The following is a 19523-nucleotide window of genomic DNA, read 5'->3' as shown; positions in this document are numbered from 1 at the left end:
AATTGTTCCATTTGTAGATGTATTCTTGATGTGTTTGTAGGGAGAGATGAACTCTACGTTCTCCTACTCTCCCTCCATCTTGGAAAGCTCCCCCCAACTTTTTTTTTTCTTTTGTCCTGCCGGTTATGTGGAGGTTTTCTTGGACTTTTGAAGTCTGAGGTCTTCTGCCAGCGTTCAGTAGATGTTCTGTGTGAATCATTCCACTTGTAGGTGTTTTCTGATGTATTTGTGAGAGGAGGTAAGCTCCATATCCTACTCTTCTGCCATCTTGATTCCTCCCTCCAAAGTCTTATAGTTTTCAATGTATATATCACTGATCTTCTTGGATAAATTTATTCCTAAGTATTTTACTCTTTTGATGCAATTGTAAATGGTGTTTTTTAAAATTTCTTTTTCTGATAGTTTGCTATTAGTGTATAGAAACGAAACAGATTTTTAATATATTTAGGATTCTCTATGTATAGTATCATGTCATCTGCAAACAGTGACAGCTTTACTTCTTTTCTGATTCGGATTCCTTTTATTTCCTTTTCTTTGATTGCTGTGGCTAAAACTTTCAAAACTTATGTTGAATAAGAGTGGTGAGGGTGGGCAACCTTGTCTTGTTCCTGATCTTAGTGGAAATGCTTTCAGTTTGTCACCATTGAGGATGATGTTGGCTGTGGGTTTGTCATATATGGCCTTTATTATGTTGAGGAAAGCTCCCTCTATGCCTACTTTCTGCAGGGTTTTTATCATAAATGGGTGTTGAATTTTGTCAAAAGCTTTTTCTGCATCTATTGAGATGATCATATGGTTTTTCTCCTTCAATTTGTTAATACGGTTTATCACATTGATTGCTTTGCATATATTGAAGAATCCTTGCATTCCTGGAATAGACCCCATTTGATCATGGTGATCATGGTGTATGATCCTTTTAATGTGCTGTTGGATTCTGTTTGCTAGTATTTTGTTGAGGGTTTTTGCATCTATGTTCATCAGTGATATATTGATTTTTATATCCTGCAACTTTCACTAAATTTATTAGTTCAAATAGTTTTCTAGCACAGGCTTTTGGATTTTCTCTATATAATAGCATTTCATCTGCACATAGTGACAGTTTTACTCCTTTTTTTAAAAAAAAAACACAACATGATTATATTTTAATACAAAACCAAAATACAAAACACCATAGTAAATTGATGGCAATAAAATATGGCATTTCACTTACACTGCATGACAAATGGTTAACATCCTTAGTCATAAATGAGTTCTTAGAATACTTCCGTCTTTCTGACCTGGATGGCTTTTATAACTTTTCTTGCCTAACTGCCCTGGCTAGAACTTGCAATACTACATAGAATAAAAGTGGTGAGAGTTGGAATCCTTATCTTGTTTCTCATCATAAAGGTAAAGCTTTCAGCTTTTCACCACTGAGTACGATGTTAGCTGTCGGCTTGTCATATGTGGCTTTTATCATGTTGAGGTATATTCCTTGTATACCCAATATGTTGAAAGTTTTTTTCATAAATGAGTGTTGAATTTTGTCAAATGCTTTTTCTGCATCTATTGAGATAAGATTATGATTTTTATCTTCCATTTTGATAATGTGGTGTATCACACCAGTTGATTTGCAGATGTCAAACCATCCTTGCATCCGTGGAATAAATCCCACCTGAACATGGTGTACAATCCTTTTAATGTATTGTTGAATTAAGTTGCTAATATTTTGTTGAGGATTCTTGCATCTATATTCATCAGGGATATTGACCTGTAGTTTTCTTTTCTTATGGCATCCTTGTCTGGATTTGGTTTCAGGGTAATGCTGACCTTGTAAAACGAGTTTGGAAGTGTTCCCTCCTCTTCTGTTTTTTTTTTTTGATAGGGTTTGGGAAGGATTGGCATTAATTTTTTCTTTAAATGATTGGTAGAATTCACTAGTGAAGCCATCTGACTCTGGAGTTTTGATTACTAATTCAGTCTCCTTACTAGTAATATTTGTTCAGTGATTCAGTCACTGTAGGTTGTATGTTCCTAGGAATTTATCCATTTCTTCTAGGCTGTTCAATTTGTTCGCACCTAATTGTTCATAGTTGTCCTTTATGATCCTTTGTATTTATGTGTTATCCATTTTAATCTTTCCTCTTTCATTTCTGACTTGAGTCCTCTCCTTTTCTTGATGAGTCTAGCTAAAGGTCTGTCAATTTTGTTGTCTTCTCAAAGAACTGGCTCTTAGTTTTTTTAATCTTTTCTATTTTTTGTCTCTATTTCATTTATTTCCACTGTGATCTGTTATCTCCATCCTTCCTCCAAATTTGAGCTTCTTTGTTCTTTTTCTAGTTACTTGAGGGTATAGAGATAGGTTGAGATCTTTTTTGTTTCTTGATGTAGGCATTTATCACTATGAACTCCCCTCTATAGCAAGAAATTCTCATTATATCCCATAAGTTTGGTATGTTGCATTTCCATTGTCTCAAAGTATTTGTTTTTTAATTTCTTCTTTGACCCATTGGTTGTTCAGTAGCATGTTGTTTAGTCTTCATATACTTGTGAATTGTCCAGTTTTCTTCTTGTAATTAACTTCAAGTTTCTAACATTGTGGTTGGAAAAGACAGTTGATGTATTTTTAGTCATCTTAAACTTATTAAGATTTGTTTTGTGGCCTAAAATATGATGTATCCTGGAGAATATTCATGTGTGCTTGAGAAGAATATATATTCTGTTGCTTTTGGATGGAATGTTCTGTATATATCTGTTAAGTTCTCTGGTCTGACATGTCATTAAGGCTAATGTTTCCTTATTGATTTTCTGTCTGAATGATCAATCCACTGGTGAACGTGAAGTCCTCTATTAATACTGTATTGTTGTATATTTCTTTATGTTTGTTAGTATTTGCTTTATATATTTAGGTGCTCCTATGTTGGGTGCATAGCTATTTTCAAATGTTATATCCTTTTGTTCGATTAATCCCTGTATCATTACAAAATGACCTTGTTTCTAATTAGTCTTTTACTTAAAGTCTATTTTGTCTGATATAAGTATACCTACCCCAGCTTTCTTTTGTCTTTTATTTGCATGGAATATCTTTTTCCACTTTCAAACTATGTGTATTCCTACATCTGAAGTATCTTGTAGGCAGCATATAGATGTATCTTGTTTTTTTAATCTACTTAGCCACTTTATGTCTTTTGATTGGAGCATTCAGTTCATTTAAAGTGATTATTAACAGGTATGTACTTATTGCCATTCTGTTCATTGTTTTCTGGCTGTTTTGTAATTCCTCTACTCCTTCTTTTCTTGCTCTCTTCCTTTGGAATTTGATAATTTCCTGCATTAGCATGCTTAGATTACATTCTCTATATTTTGTGTATATACTATGGGTTTTTGCTTTGGGGTACCATGAAGCTTACAAAAAACAACTTACATTTATAATAGTCTATTTTAAATTGATAACAACTTAAGTTTGAAAGCTCTACATTTTCACATTTTGATGTCACAGTTTACACCTTTTAATCTTGTGTATCCATTAGCAAATTATTGTAGTTACATTTATTGTTACCACTTTTGTCTTTTAACCGTTATGCTAGCTTTATAAGTGATTAACCCATCACCTTTACAACATTAGATTATACTGAATTTTACTATAAATTTACCTTTACCAGTAAGATTTATACTTTCATGTTTTTCTGTTACTAATTAGCATACTTTTGTTTCAGCTTTAAAAAGTACCTTTAATATTTCTCGTAAGGCCAGTCTTGTGAAGTTGAACTCCTTTAGCTTTTGATCATCTGGAAAACCCTTTATCTCTCCTGTATTTCTCCCCCCCTCCCCAGTTTTATTGAGATATAATTGACATACATTACTATATACGTTTAAGGTGTATAGCAAAATGATTTGACTTAACAAACATCAACTCAATTCTGAAGGACAGCTTTGCTCGTTAGCACACTCTTGGTTTGCAGTTTTTTCTTTCAGCACTTTGAAAATATGCTACTTCCTCTGGCCGGCAAAGTTTCTCCTGAAAAAATCTGCTGATAGTCTTATGAGCGTTCACTTGTATGTAAATTGTTTTTCTCTTGCTGATTTTGATTCTCTCCTTGCATTTAAATTTGACACTTTAACTACATGTAATATGTCTTAGCGTGGGTCTCTTTGGGTTTATCTTATTTGGAATTCTCTGGATTCTTGGATCTGGATGTCTGTTTCTTTCCCCAGGATAGGAATATTTTCAGCTATTATTTAAAATGAGTTTTCTGCCTGTTTCTCTCTCTCTCCTCTTTCTGGGACCCTTATAATGCAAATGTTGGTCTGCTTGATGGTGTCCCTTAAGTCCCTTAATCTACCTTCACTCTTTTTCATTTTTTTCTTTCTCTGATTTGATGAATTCCAGTACCTTGTCTTCAAGTTTACTAACCCTTTCTCTTGCTTACTCTAGTCTGTTGTTAAACCCCTCTAGTATATTTTTCACATCAGTTATTGTATTCTTCAGCTCTGTGCCTTCCATTGGTACTTTCTTATATTTTCTATCTTTGGTTGAAGTTCTCCCTTTGTTCATCAAATGTTCTCCTGAACTCATGAGCATCTTTAGGACCATTATTTTGAACTCTTCATCCGGTAAATTATCTGTATTTCGCTAAGGTTTTTTTCTGAGATTTTATCTTGTTCTTCCATTTGGAATATATTCTTCTGTTTCTTTGACTTTCCATGTTGGTATGTATGCACTAGAGAAATCAGCCACCTCTCCCAGTCTGAAGTAGTGGCCTCATGTAATAGATAAAATTATTGTTTCATGTAATAGATAAAATTATTGTTCAACCCTGCCCTAGTTGGTTCTCTCTCAAACCTTTGTGTTTGTTTAAGCAGGCTACTTTATTCTTAGTGGCTCCAAGAAGGGAGGGTGTTCCTAGATCTGTCGGTGTCCCAGAGAGGAGAATCTGTCTTCTCCCTCTGTGCTGAGCCTTGGGGTGACAGCCAGTTAAGAACCGTTTTTTTGTTTGCTCCTGTCCCATTGAACCTGTGAACACATGCCTCACTGGCTGCAAGAGCCAGTCTGTCAAAGGATGTGTCCTCAGTGTGGCAGCCACAAAAGCTGGGTCACCAGATGTTTACACAAGCTCCTTTCTCAGAGACACTGGCGACTTGGGGCTGGGAAGATGGAAAGCATGAAGATGACACTTGCTAGCTTCCCTGGTCTCTGGAGAGAATTGTAGTCACCCTCTATGTGTGTGTTAGAAAGAAGCCTGGCCCACAGGCCACAGCTATGAAGATAAGAGGCTACTTGTATAGAAGGATTGGGACTTTCAAGTCTGTTGCTTCTCTGCTGTACCCTGGGGTTAGGTGGTTAAGAAGTCTTCTCTATTTGTTACAATCCTGTGGTACCTGTGAGTGTAAGCCCTGCTGTCCACCAGAGCCAGGTGATCAAGGGGTGTCCCCTGGGTGGCAGCTGCAAAAAGCAGGACATGAGAGGAGTACACAAGCTCCTTTCTGGGAGATACCAGCGGCTTGGAGCAAGGGAGACTGTAAAGATGGCACCTGCTCGCCTCTGTTTTGGAGAGTATTTCAGTAAGTCCCTGGATATGTATTAAATTAGATGCCTGCCCCTCGGGCTGAAGCTTTAAGATAAGCAAGTTGGCTTCTTTAACAGGAAGACTGGGTACGTTTTAGTTGGCTGCCTCTGCTCTGGGCCCTGGGGTGAGTGATTCTACCTAAGCCCTTCAAAAACTGTTTCCCAGATCACTATCAATCACCTTCTGGGTCTCAAGGGAACAAGCCCCAATGGCTTTCAAAGCTAGATGTTCTCAAAGTTAGAGGTAATTGTCTCTCAGGTGCAGGCCTTAAAAGTTGAGGTTCAAACCCTTTGCTCCTCAAGTTGTGAGAGCCCTCCAGATTGTGGGTCACCATGCCAGGGTTCATGGTGATACTGTGTCTCAGCCTCTCCTACCTAATTTGTAGGAAGGAATTGCTCAGATAGTTTTAGAAGAAACTGTTCCATATCTAGCTGTAGACTTGGTGTGAGAAGAAGTGAGTTCAGGATCCTCCTATGTCACCCTCCTGAACTGGAACACTGGGGTTCTTTTTCGAATGGTTAGTAGGAAGAGAGGAGGACTTATGGGAAAAAAGGCAAGATCCACTCTAAAAGTAATCAAAGCCTGGGTACATTTTGTCAAATCAGTGATATTTCTAGGTTGGAAGTCTGAAAATTTTCAAAGAGATTCTAAGCCACATAGGATGGTGGTTTAAACAAATCTTTGCTGGACAGTTATTTGTCCATTCTTCTCCTCTCTGCCATTATGGAATCGTAAGACCTCCTGAAGAATTATCCGAGCAACATACTAATTCCATTCCTCGTAGAATGAAAGACAGGATAATGCAGAATATAAGAAGAGTACTTATTCTCCAGAATTGGCAAAATGGCAGCAAAGTGACAACTATCCACCTGGACTGTCTTCCTGCCAACAGTTATATAGCTTCCCCTCCCGCCACACCTTTCTGAATGACCTTTCTAAATACAAACCTGACCATGTTTCTTGGCAGAAGACACTAACTAGCAAGCTCTACAAGACCCTGTCTACTCCTTCAGGCCTTGTGTCTTTCTGGAATTGCAACCTATACGATCCAGCCATTTGGAACTGCCATCATTCCCAAACAAACCAGATTGGCTTATATCTCCATGACTGACTTCATGCTGCTGCTGCTGCCTGTCTGCCTAGAGACACCTGCTCATCTTCAGAGACCAAGCCTAACGTGACGCTGTGAAGCCTTATCTGACCACGTACTCAACAAAATGCACTCATTTCTCTTGGGTATATAACTAGGAATGGAATTGCTGGGGCACAGGGTGAGCAATTTTTAGTTTTAGTAGGTACTTCCAAACAAATTTCCAAACTGACTGCATCAAAATGTGTAATTCTACCAGGAATTTATAGTATTCCAGTTGCTTCACATCCTTGCCAACATTTATTGTTAGCATTCTTTTAAATTTTAATCGTTCTGATAGGTAATTGTGTTTCATTAATTGGCATTTGCCAGATGACTAATGATATTATCTTTTTATTGGCCGTTTGAATACCCTCTTTAGTGAAGCACCTGCTCTTTGTATATATTTTGGATTCTTTTCGTGGATGTATGTGTTGTAAATATCATTATCCAGTCTGTGGCTTGCCATCTTACTCTTTTTTGGTGTCTTTTGATGAACAGAAGTTCTTAAAGTTATTTTTATTTATCTTTTTTTAAGACTAGTAATATTTGCTATTCCACCCAGCAGCCATTCGGAACCAGAGGGTGGAGGACAGAATGAAAAGAAGCTTGGATCCCTGAGGACTGTGGGCTGCCATACATAGGAGAGAGAAGTAAGCATCTATTGTTATTAAGCCTCTATTTTTTTTCAAGCCTCTTTCTCAGTTGAACCTGAGCTTACATATCACCACAGCAAACATTCTGCACAGAAGTACATTTACATATTTAAAGGAACTGGCTTTAACTGTAAAATTTTTACTTGGTGCTGTAAGGTATTTAGGAGCTGGGTCGATTGACCTCTAGCACCCGTACTTATATAAGTATTTTTAAAAATAATCATATTTGCACATAACAGGCACTCAAAGTCATACTGAATAAATACATGTGAGATAAAAATACATATCTTCTAAGATCACTTTTGATCAAGGGAATTTTAAGGTGCTTATATATGTATAAATATACATATATATTATAAATCATAAATACCAACAGTTATTATGTGGCTTTGATGGAAAAAAATGAGGACTTTAGTATTACTGGAGAGCAGTAGCAATATCTAACAATGAAAACGTTTTAAGTCAAGAAGTATTTGAGGGGCTGCCTCAGGGGCCAGCTTTGTTAAACATCAGTACCAGCTCTTGGGAAAAAATCACAGAAGATACTATAAATAGAGGGACTGTGAACACCTAGAACTGCTAGGACACAGACTACTGATCTGATATATATTAAAAAGCTATCCATTTAAGAAGGAACAGGAGAGAAAATCAAGGTCATAGATCTCAGGATTAGGAGCTGAGGCTGACAGATCAAATGACAGAATCTGTAAAACTGAAAAGACGACTCAGAAAAAGAACAAACATATCTTGCCCAAATGCAAAGCTTTCTCTTTGTATAACTTCTGCATGTTCCCTGAATATTTATTTTTCAGTATGATTTATGAATTACCCTGCCATTGGCTGTAAAACACGAGGTAGACTGATTTTTATATCAACAAAGGATCATCAGAATTTAAGTATCACTGATTTAAGGAATTTCAAAAGAGAAATATTCCTTGCCACAGTTCCATGAGCAAATCCTAAAAGTAGCTGACTGAAATGATTAACAGCAGCTTAAGAAAGAGTCCCATTTTTGAAATTAGAATGAAAAAGAGTGAAGAAAGCATACATGAGCTATGTGGGGCATGATCAAAAACAATATCCTCACTTTGCGAGTCCCAGAGGAGAAGGGATAAAGGGACAGAAATCTTATTCAAAGAAATATTGGCTGAAAACTTCCCAGATCTGGGGAGAGATACAGCCATCCAGGTATGGGAAGCTTAGAGATCCCACGCAAAGAGATCCTCACTGAGACACATTATAATCAATCTCTCAAAAATCAAAGTCAGAAAGAAAATCACATACAGGGAATTCTGATAAGGCTTTACATTTCTCAGCAGAAACCTTACAGGCCAGGAGACAGTGGGATGATACATTCAAAGCACATAAACAACAACAACAAAACTCATCCAAGGATATCTTACCCAACAAAAGCATGAAGGAAATTAATCACCACTAGACCTGCCCTACAAGAAATGTTAAAGGAAGTTCTTCAAACTGAAACAAATTAGTAGCATGAAAACATATTGAAATATAAAATTTACTGGTAAAGGTGAATATATATAGTCAAATTCAAAGAACTCTAATACTTCAATGGTGGTGTGTAAATCACTTTGAAATCTAGCATATAGGTTAAAGACAACAGTGTTGAAGGTAACTATAGCTGTAATATTATGTTAATATAGTATTTATAAATATAATACATAAATGTATAATATATAATTATATAAAAATATATAAATTGGGACATCAACATAAATCTGAGGGGGGCAGGTAATTGGGTAGAACTTTCTTATGTAATTGAAGTTATCATAGATGGTTATAACATATTATGAAAGCCTCATGGTAATAACCACAGACCAAAACTAGGTAACAGATATACAATGATAAAGAGAAAAGCACACTACTACAAAAAATCATCAACTCAAAAAGAAAGACAGCAAGAGGAACAAAGGAACTAAGGAATGACAAAACTATCAGAAAGCAATTAACATACTGGCAACAGTAAGTCCTTAGCTATCAGTAATTAATGTAAATGGGCTAAATTCTCCAATTAAAAGACACAGATGGGCTGAATGGATTAAAAATAAGACCTAACTATATGCTGCCTACAAGAGACTCACTTAAGCATTATGGATATTCACAAACAGAATGTGAAGGGATGGAAAAAGATATTTCAAGCAAATAGAAACCAAAAGAAAGCAGGGGTGGTTATTTATATCAGACAAAATAGATGTTAAACCAAAAACTGTAACACAAGACAAAGTCATTATACAATGGTAAAGGGGCAATTCATCAGATATATTAATTGTAAACATATACGCACCCAATATTAGAGCATCTAAAAATATTAAACAATTATTAACAGACCTAAAGGGAAAAATAGACAGCAATGCAATAATAGTAGAGGACCTCAATACACCACTTTAAACAATGGACAGATCACCCAGGCAGAAAGTCAAGAAGGAAATAATGGTTGTGAGTGATGCTTTTGAACAAATGCACCTACAGACACATACAGAATATTCCATCCAACAGCAGCAGAATACACATTCATCTCAAGTGCACACAAAACATTCTCCAGAATACATCACATGACAGGTCACAAACCACGTCTTACCAAATTTAAGAAAGCTGAAATCATACCAGGTATCTTTTCCAACCACAATGGTATGAAACTAGAAATCAATACCACGAGGAAAGCTGGAAAAATTCGCAAATATGTGGGGATTGAATAACATACTCATAAAAAACCAATGGGTCTAAGAAGAAATCGAAAGCAAAATAAAAAATATCCTGAAACAAATGAAAGCACAGCATATCAAAACCCATGGCATGCTGCAAAGGCAGTTAAGAGGGAAGTTTATAGTGACAAACATCTCAAATAAACAACCTTTTTTACACCTCAAAGAACTAGAAAGGGAAGAAGACACTGAGCCCAAATTTAACAGAACGAAGGGAATAACAAAGATCAGAGCAGTAACAAAGGAAATAGAGACTGAAAATAGAAGAGATCAATGAAACTAAGAGCTGTTTTTTTAAAAGATAAATAAAATTGACAACCTTTAGGTAGACTCATCAAGAAAAAAAAAAGAGTAGACTCAAAGTCAGAAATGAAGAATAGATGCTAAAATGGATATCACAGAAACACAGAGACTACTAAGAAAAATTACATACAAATTGGACAACCTAGAAGAAATGGATAAATTCCTTTGAAACCTACAATCTACCAAGACTGAATCAGAACAAAGAGAAAAAATTTGAACAGACTGATTACTAGTAAGGAGATTGAATTAGTAATCAAAAACCTCCCAACAAACAAAAGTCTAGGATCAATCAGATGGCTTCACTGGTGAATTCTACCAAATATTTAAAGAATAACTAATGCCAATCCTTCTTAAACTCTTCCAGAAAAATAGAAGGGGAGGGAACACTTCCAAACTCATTTTATGAGGCCAGCATAACCCTGACACCAAAACCAGGCAAGACCACCAGAATAAAAGAAAATTGCAGGCCAATAGCCCTGATGAACATAGATGGATAATTCCTCAACAAAATATTAGCAAATCAAATTCAGGACATTAAAAGTGGCAAACAGCATGATCAAGTGGGATTTATTCCAGGGATGCAAGAATGGTTTAACATGACTCTTTTTGAATTATGGTTTTCTCAGGATGTATGCCCAGTAGTGGGATTGCTGGGTCATATGGTAGTTCTATTTTTAGTTTTTTAAGGAACCTCCATACTGTTCTCCATAGTGGCTGTATCAACTTACATTCCCACCAACAGTGCAAGAGGGTTCCCTTTTCTCCACACCCACTGTAGCATTTATTGTTTGTAGATTTCTTGATGATGGCCATTCTGACTGGTGTGAGATGATATCTCATTGTAGTTTTGATTTGCATTTCTCTAATGATTCATTCAAAAAGAGTCAAGTACCACAATGTTCACTGCAGCACTATTTACAATAGCCAGGACATGGAAGCAACCCAAATGTCCATCAAGAGATGAATGGATAAAGAAGATGTGGCACATATATACAATGGAATATTACTCAGCCATAAAAAGAAATGAAATTGAGTTATTTGTAGTGAGGTGGATGGACCAGAGTCTGTCATACAGAGTGAAGTAAGTCAGAAAGAGAAAAACAAATACTGTATGCTAAGACATATATATGGAATCTAAAAAAAAAAAAATGGTTCTCAAGAAACTAGGGGCAGGTTAGGAATAAAGACGCAGACATAGAGAATGGACTTGAGGACACAGGGAGGGGGAAGGGTAAGCTAGGATGAAGTGAGGGAGTGGCATGGACATATATACACTACTAAATGTAAAACATATCTAGTGGGAAGCAGCTGCGTAGCATAGGGATATCAGTTCAGTGCTTTGTGACCACCTAGAGGGGTGGGATAGGGAAGGTGGGAGGGAGACTCAAGAGGGAGGGGATATGGGGATATATGTATATGTATAGCTGATTCACTTTGTTATATAGCAGAAACTAACACAACATTGTAAAGCAATTATACTCCAATAAAGATGTTTAAAAAAATGAAATTTACAATTGCATCATAAAGCATAAAATATCTAGGAATAAATTTAACCAAGGAGCTGAAAGACCTGTACACTAAAAAATATAAGACACTGATGAAAAAATTAAGAATACACAAATAAATGGAAAGATATTCTATGTCCTGGATTGGAAGAATATTATGAAAATGTCCATACTAACCAAAGCAATCTACAGATTCAATGCAATCCCTATAAAAATTCCAATGACATTTATCCCAGAAATAGAACAATCCCAAAATTTGTATGGAACCACAAAAGACCTTGAATAGCCAAAGCAGATAATCTTGAGAAATAAGAAGAAGCATTACGCCTCCTGATTTCAAACTATATTACAAACTTATAGTAATCAAAATAGTATGCTATTGGCATAAAAACAGACACATCAATCAATGGAACGGAATAGAGAGTCCAGAAATAAACCCATGCCTATATGGTGAATTAATTTATGACAAAGGAGCCAAGTGTATACAATGGGGGAAAGAACAGTCTCTTCAGTAAAAGATAATGGGAAACCTGGACAGCCACTTGCAAAAGAATGAAATTGAACCACTAACTTATCCCATACACAAAAATGAACAAAAATGAACTCAAAATGGATTAAAGACCTGAATGTAAAACTTGAAACCATAAAACTCCTAGGAAAAAAAGCTCCTTGAGATTGATCTTGATGACGATGATTTGGATTTGACACCAAAAGCAAAGACAACAAAAGCAAAAATAAAAAAGTGAGAATACGTCAAACTAAAATCTTCTGCACAGCAAAGGAAACGATCAACAAAATGAAAATGCAATCTACCAAATGGGAGAAAATATTTGCAAATCATATATCTGATAAAGATTTAATTATCCAGACAAGATCGGGTGCATTCAGAGTGGTATGGCCGTAGACCTAGAGAATGGACTTGAGGACACAGGGAGGGGGAAGGGTAAGCTGGGATGAAGTGAGAGAGTGGCATGGACATATATATACTACCAAATGTAAAATAGATAGCTAGTGGGAAGCAGCCGCATGCCACAGGGAGATCAGCTTGGTGCTTTGTGTCCACCTAGAGGGGTGGGATAGGGAGGGTGGGACTGAGACACCAAAGGGAGGAGATATGGGGATATATGTATATGTATAGCTGATTCACTATGTTATATAGCAGAAACTAACACACCATTGTAAAGCAATTATACTCCAATAAAGCAAAAACCAAAACAAAATGTACTGATCCATGTTGCCCCTTCTAGACCTATTAAATCAGATTCTCTGTGTTTAGGCCCCCGTCTTTTTTTTTTTTAACTATCAATGTGACTCTAGTTGCAGTCAAGGTTGAGGACCACTGATCTATAGGCAGATGTGACCATACACGGTAGGCGTCACAAAGTGTGAAGGGTGTGAAGGAGATGGAAAGAGGCTCTTGGGCTGGGAATATTTGGACTCATGGAACATACAGGATTTGAAATAGTAAAATAAGAGGATGAGTGTGACTTTGAGAGGAGGAAGACACAGAAGTTGGCAAGAGCAACGGAGTTGTGACTGATGCACGAGGAGTAGGCGGTGAAAATGAAGATAGTAGGAACTTTGCAGCCTACTGTGGTGTACTTAGAATAATAGAAAATTCAGGTCAGATGATGGGTTAGGGAAGGAAATGGGCAGCAGAAAACGTGTTTGGAGATTCAGAAGTAGAAAGCAATGATTTGACAAGATGATGTGTCCTAATCTCCCTACTAAATTTTTTGATCTACAAATGAGAAAGAAGACTAATATTCAATAGAAGAAATTCTGCAAACCACACAATTTTGATCACCAGTGGTGCCACCCACCTCTGATCCAGACTTTGCTCCTCCCAGTGTGGTCTTCTGAGCACGAGCCAGGCTTCTCCAGACCCCCTCGTCCCCAGGGTCTTGCCCACCTCCCTTAGGGTCCTTGGTGACCTCACACTCCCTTCTCCTGGGCAGAGTAAGGAGTTGGTCCTACTATTTTCCCAACAGACCCATATGGTGTAAACTTTATGGCTGCTTCCCTGATGACCCATTTTGTAAGTTATTAAACAAACCAAACTAAAAAAAAAATTAATTATCCAAAATATATAAGGAACTCACACACTCAATGGCAAAAAAAAAAAAGAAAAAATCCAATTAAATAGCAGTCAGAGGATCTAAACAGGCATTTATCTAAAGAAGACATACTGATGGCCAACAGGTACACAAAATGGTGCTCAACATTGGAAATGCAAATTAAAACCACAATGATATAGCATCTCACACCTGTTAAAATGGCTACTGTCAAACAGACAAGAAATAACAGTGTTGGGGAAGATATGGAAAAAAGGGAACCTTTGTGCACTGTTGGGAATGTAAATTGGTACAGTCACTATGGAAAATAGTATGGAGCTTCCTCAAAAAATTAAAAACTCTAACTTGAAAAGATATCTTCACCTTCATGTTCATTGTGGCATTATTTACAATAGCCAAGACACAGAAGCAACCTAAGTGTCCATCAATAGATGAATAGAAAAAGAAGATGTGGTGTGTACACACACACACACATATACACACAGTGGAATATTACTCAGCCATACAAAGAAGGAAATCTTGCCATTTTTGACAACATGGATAGACCTCGAGGGCATTATGCTAAGTGGAACAAGTCAGACAGAGAAAGACAAATACCATATGATCTCAGTTATATGTGGAATATAAAAAACAAATACCAAAAAAGAAAATAAAATGAGTGCATCGATACAGAGAATAGGGTATTAATTGCCAGAGGCTAGTTGGGGGGGGGTCAGTGAAATGGGTAAAGTGGGCCCAGACTTATAGAATTCTAGTTATAAAATAAATAAGTCCTAGGGATGTAATGTACAGCATGGTGACTATAGTTAATAATACTGTACTGCATATATGAAAGTTGCTAAGGGAGTAGATCTTAAAAGTTCTCATCAGAAAAAAAAATTTTCCAACTATGTTTGGTGATGAATATTAACTAGACTCATGATCATTTTGCAATATATACAAATATTGAATTATTAGGTTGAACACCTGAAACAAATATAATGTGATATGCCAATTAGACCTCAATAAAAAGAAAACCCTAAAGACTCCACTAAAAAACTATTAGAATAAATGAATACAGTAAAGTTGCAGGATACAAAATCAGTATCATGTGCATTTCTATACACTAACAGTGAATTTTCTGAAAGAGAAGTTAAGAAAGCAGTTGCAGTGGAGAGGAATCAAGATGGCAGAGTAGAAGGACGTGCTCTCGCTCCCTCTTGCGAGAACACCAGAATCACAACTAGCTGCTGGACAATCACTGACAGGAGGACACTGGAACTCACCAAAATAGAGACCCCACATCCAAAGACAAAGGAGAAGCCACAGTGAGATGGTAGGAGGGGCGCAATCACAGTAAAATCAAATCCCATAACTGCTGGGTGAGTGACTCACAGACTGGAGAACACTTACACCACAGAAGTCCACCCACTGGAGTGAAGGTTCTGAGCCCCACATCAGGCTTCACAACCTGGGAGTCCAGCAATGGGAGGAGGAATTCCTAGAGAGTCAGACTTTGAAGCCTAGTGGGAATTGATTGCAGGACTTTGACAGGACTCGGGGAAACAGAGACTCCACTCTTGGAGGGCACACACAAAGTAGTGTGCACATTGGGACACAGGGGAAGGAGCAGTGACCCTAGGGGACACTGAACCAGACCTACCTGCTAGTGTTGGAGGGTCTCCTGCAGAGGTGTGTGTATGGGGGGGGCTGTGGCTCACTGTGGGGACAAGGACACTGACAGCAGAAGTTCTGGGAAGTACTCCTTGGCATGAGCCCTCCCAGAGTCTGTCATTAGCCCCAGCAAAGAACCCAGGTAGGCTCCAGTGTTGGGTTGCCTCAGGCCAAACAACCAACAGGGAGGGAACCCAGCCCCACTCATCAACAGTCAAGTAGATTAAAGTTTTACTGAGCTCTGCCCACCAGAGCAACAGTCAGCTCTACCCACCACCAGTCCCTCCCATCAGGAAACTTGCACAAGCCTCTTAGATAGCCTCATCCACCAGAGGGCAGAGAGCAGAAGCAAGAAGAACTACAATCCTGCAGCCTGTGGAACAAAAACCACATTCACAGAAAGATAGACAAGACGAAAAGGCAGAGGACTATGTACCAGATGAAGGAAAAAGATAAAACCCAGAAAAACAACTAAATGAAGTGGAGATAGGCAACCTTCCAGAAAAAGAATTCAGAATAGTGATAGTGAAGATGATCCAGGACCTCGGAAAAAGAATGGAGACAAAGATCGAGAAGATGCAAGAAATGTTTAACAAAGACCTAGAAGAATTAAAGAACAATCAAACAGATGAACAATACAATAACTGAAATGAAAACTACACTAGAAGGAATCAATAGGAGAATAACTGAGGCAGAAGAACGGATAAGTGACCTGGAAGACACAATGGTGGAATTCACTGCTGTGGAACAGAATAAAGAAAAGAGAATGAAAAGAAATGAAGACAGCCTAAGAGACCTCTGGGACAACATTAAACACAACAACATTCGCATTGTAGGGGTCTCAGAAGGAGAAGAGAGAGAGAAAGGACCAGAGAAAATATTTGAAGAGATTATAGTTGAAAACTTCCCTAACATGGGAGAGGAAAAAGCCACCCAAGTCCAGGAAGTGCAGCAGGTCCCATACAGGATAAACCCAAGGAGAAACACACCGAGACACATAGTAATCAAATTGACAAAAATTAAAGACAAAGAAAAATGATTGAAAGCAGCAAGGGAAAAACGAAAAATAACATACAAGGGAACTCCCATAAGGTTAACGGCGGATTTCTCAGCAGAAACTCTACAAGCCAGAAGGGAATGGCATGATATACTTAAAGTGATGAAAGGGAAGAACCTACAACCAAGATTACTCTACCCGGCAAGGATCTCATTCAGATTCGATGGAGAAATCAAAAGCTTTACAGACAAGCAAAAGCTAAGAGAATTCAGCACCACCAAACCAGCTCTACAACAAATGCTAAAGGAACTTCTCTAAGTGGGAAACACAAGAGAAGAAAATCACCTACAAAAACAAACCCAAAACAATTAAGAAAATGGTCATAGGAACATACATGTCGATAATTACCTTAAATGTGAATGGATTAAATGCTCCAACCAAAAGACAGAGGATTGCTGAATGGATACAAAAACAAGACCCATATATACGCTGTCTACAAGAGACCAACTTCAGACCTAGGGACACATACAGACCGAAAGTGAGGGGATGGAAAAAGATGTTCCATGCAAATGGAAATCAAAAGAAAGCTGGAGTAGCAATACTCATATCAGACAAAATAGACTTTAAAATAAAGAATGTTACAAGAGACAAGGACACTACATAATGATCAAGGGATCAATCCAAGAAGAAGATATAACAATTATAAATATATATGCACCCAACATAGGAGCACCTCAATACATAAGGCAACTGCTAACAGCTATAAAAGAGGAAATTGACAGTAACACAATAATAGTGGGGGACTTTAACACTTCACTTACACCAATGGACAGATCATCCAAACAGAAAATAAATATGGAAACAGAAGCTTTAAATGACACAACAGACCAGATAGATTTAATTGATATTTATAGGACATTCCATCCAAAAACAGCAGATGACACTTTCTTCTCAAGTGCACACAGAACATTCTCCAGGATAGATCACATCTTGGGTCACAAATCAAGCCTCAGTAAATTTAAGAAAATTGAAATCATATCAAGCATCTTTTGTGGCCACAACACTGAGATTAGAAATGAATTACGGGGGAAAAACGTAAAAAACACAAACACGTGGAGGCTAAACAATATGTTACTAAATAACCAAGAGATCACTGAAGAACTCAAAGAGGAAATAAAAAAATACCTAGAGACAAATGACAATGAAAACACGATGATCCAAAATCTATGGGATGAGGCAAAAGCAGTTCTAAGAGGGAAGTTTATAGCTATACAAGCCTACCTCAAGAAACAACTCAAGTAAACAATCTAACCTTACACCTAAAGGACCTAGAGAAAGAAGAACAAACAAAACTCAAAGTTAGCAGAAGGAAAGAAATCATAAGATCAGAGCAGGAATAAATGAAATAGAAACAAAGAAAACAATAGCAAATATCAATAAAACTAAAAGGTGGTTCTTTGAGAAGATAAACAAAATTGATAAACTATTAGCCAGACTCATCAAGAAAAAGAGGGGAAGACTCAAATCAATAAACTTAGAAATGAAAAAGGAGAAGTTACAACAGACACTGCAAAAATACAAAGCATCCTAAGAGACTACTACAAGCAACTCTATGCCAATGAAATGGACAACCTGGAAGAAATGGACAAATTCTTAGAAAGGTATAACCTTCCAAGACTGAACCAGGAAGAAACAGAAAATATGAACAGACCAATCACAAGTAATGAAATTGAAACTGTGATTAAAAATCTTCCAACAAACAAAAAGTCCAGGACCAGATGGCTTCACAGGTGAACTCTATCAAACATTTAGAGAAGAGCTAACACCCATCCTTCTCAAACTCTTCCAAAAGATTGCAAAGGAAGGAACACTCCCAAACTCATTCTATGAGGCCACCATCACCCTGATACCAAAACCAAAGATACCACACACAAAATATTACAGACCAATATCACTGATGAATATAGATGCAAAAATCCTCAACAAAATACTAGCAAACAGAATCCAACAACACATTTAAAAGGATCATACACCATGATCAAGTGGGATTTATCCCAGGGATGCAAGGATTCTTCAATATACACAAATCAATGTGATACACCATATTAACAAATTGAAGAATAAAAACCATGTGATCATCTCAATAGATGCAGAAAAAGCTTTTGACAAAATTCAACACCCATTTAGGATAAAAACTCTCCAGAAAGTGGTCATAGAGGGAACTTATCTAAACATAATAAAGGCCATATACGACAAACCCACAGCAAACCTCATTCTCAATGGTGAAAAACTGTAAAGCATTTTGTCCAAGATCAGGAATGAGACAAGGATGTACACTCTCATCACTATTATTCAACATAGTTTTGGAAGTCCTAGCCATGGCAATCAGAGAAGAAAAAGAAATAAAAGGAATACAAATTGGAAAAGAAGAAGTAAAACTGTCACTGTTTGCAGATGACATGATACTATACATAGAGAATCCTAAAGATGCCACCAGAAAACTACTAGAGCTAATCAATGAATTTGGTAAAGTTGCAGGATACAAAATTAATGCACAGAAAACTCTTGCATTCCTATACACTAATGATGAAAAATTTGAAAGAGAAATTATGGAAACACTCCCATTTACCATTGCAACAATAAGAATAAAATATCTAGGAATAAACCTGCCTAGGGAAACAAAAGACCTGTATGCAGGACACTATAAGACACTGATGGAAGAAATTAATAATACCAACAGGTGGAGAGATATACCATGTTCTTGGATTGGGAGAATCAATATTGTGAAAATGACTATACTGCCCAAAGCAATCTACAGATTCAATGCAGTCCCTATCAAATTACCAATGGCATTTTTTACGGAACTAGAACAAATCATCGTAAAATCTGTATGGAGACACAAAAGACCCCAAATAGCCAAAGCGGTCTTGAGGGAA

General features: G+C 37.2%; 1 protein-coding gene and 1 long non-coding RNA gene across 2 annotated transcripts in view; one reads left to right on the top strand and one right to left on the bottom strand.

The window, feature by feature from the left end:
- The window catches only part of FAM124A (family with sequence similarity 124 member A), a 106618-nt gene that overhangs the window by 15720 nt on the left and 71375 nt on the right, over positions 1-19523 (bottom strand). The gene's annotated exons all lie outside the window — the stretch shown is intronic.
- Positions 1-19523, top strand: part of LOC114888020 — an 82885-nt gene that overhangs the window by 61243 nt on the left and 2119 nt on the right. The window contains exon 4 of the long non-coding RNA XR_003791688.1: positions 7241-7328. This is a non-coding gene — a long non-coding RNA (uncharacterized LOC114888020). The remainder of the gene's footprint in view (positions 1-7240; positions 7329-19523) is intronic.

This window comes from Monodon monoceros, unplaced genomic scaffold (genome assembly GCF_005190385.1).
Source record: "Monodon monoceros isolate NGI ecotype Baffin Bay Population unplaced genomic scaffold, NGI_Narwhal_1 Super_Scaffold_8, whole genome shotgun sequence".
Classification (NCBI taxonomy): Eukaryota; Metazoa; Chordata; class Mammalia; order Artiodactyla; family Monodontidae; genus Monodon; species Monodon monoceros.
Note: the sequence above shows the minus strand (reverse complement) of the source record. Positions and strands in the feature narration are given on the sequence as shown.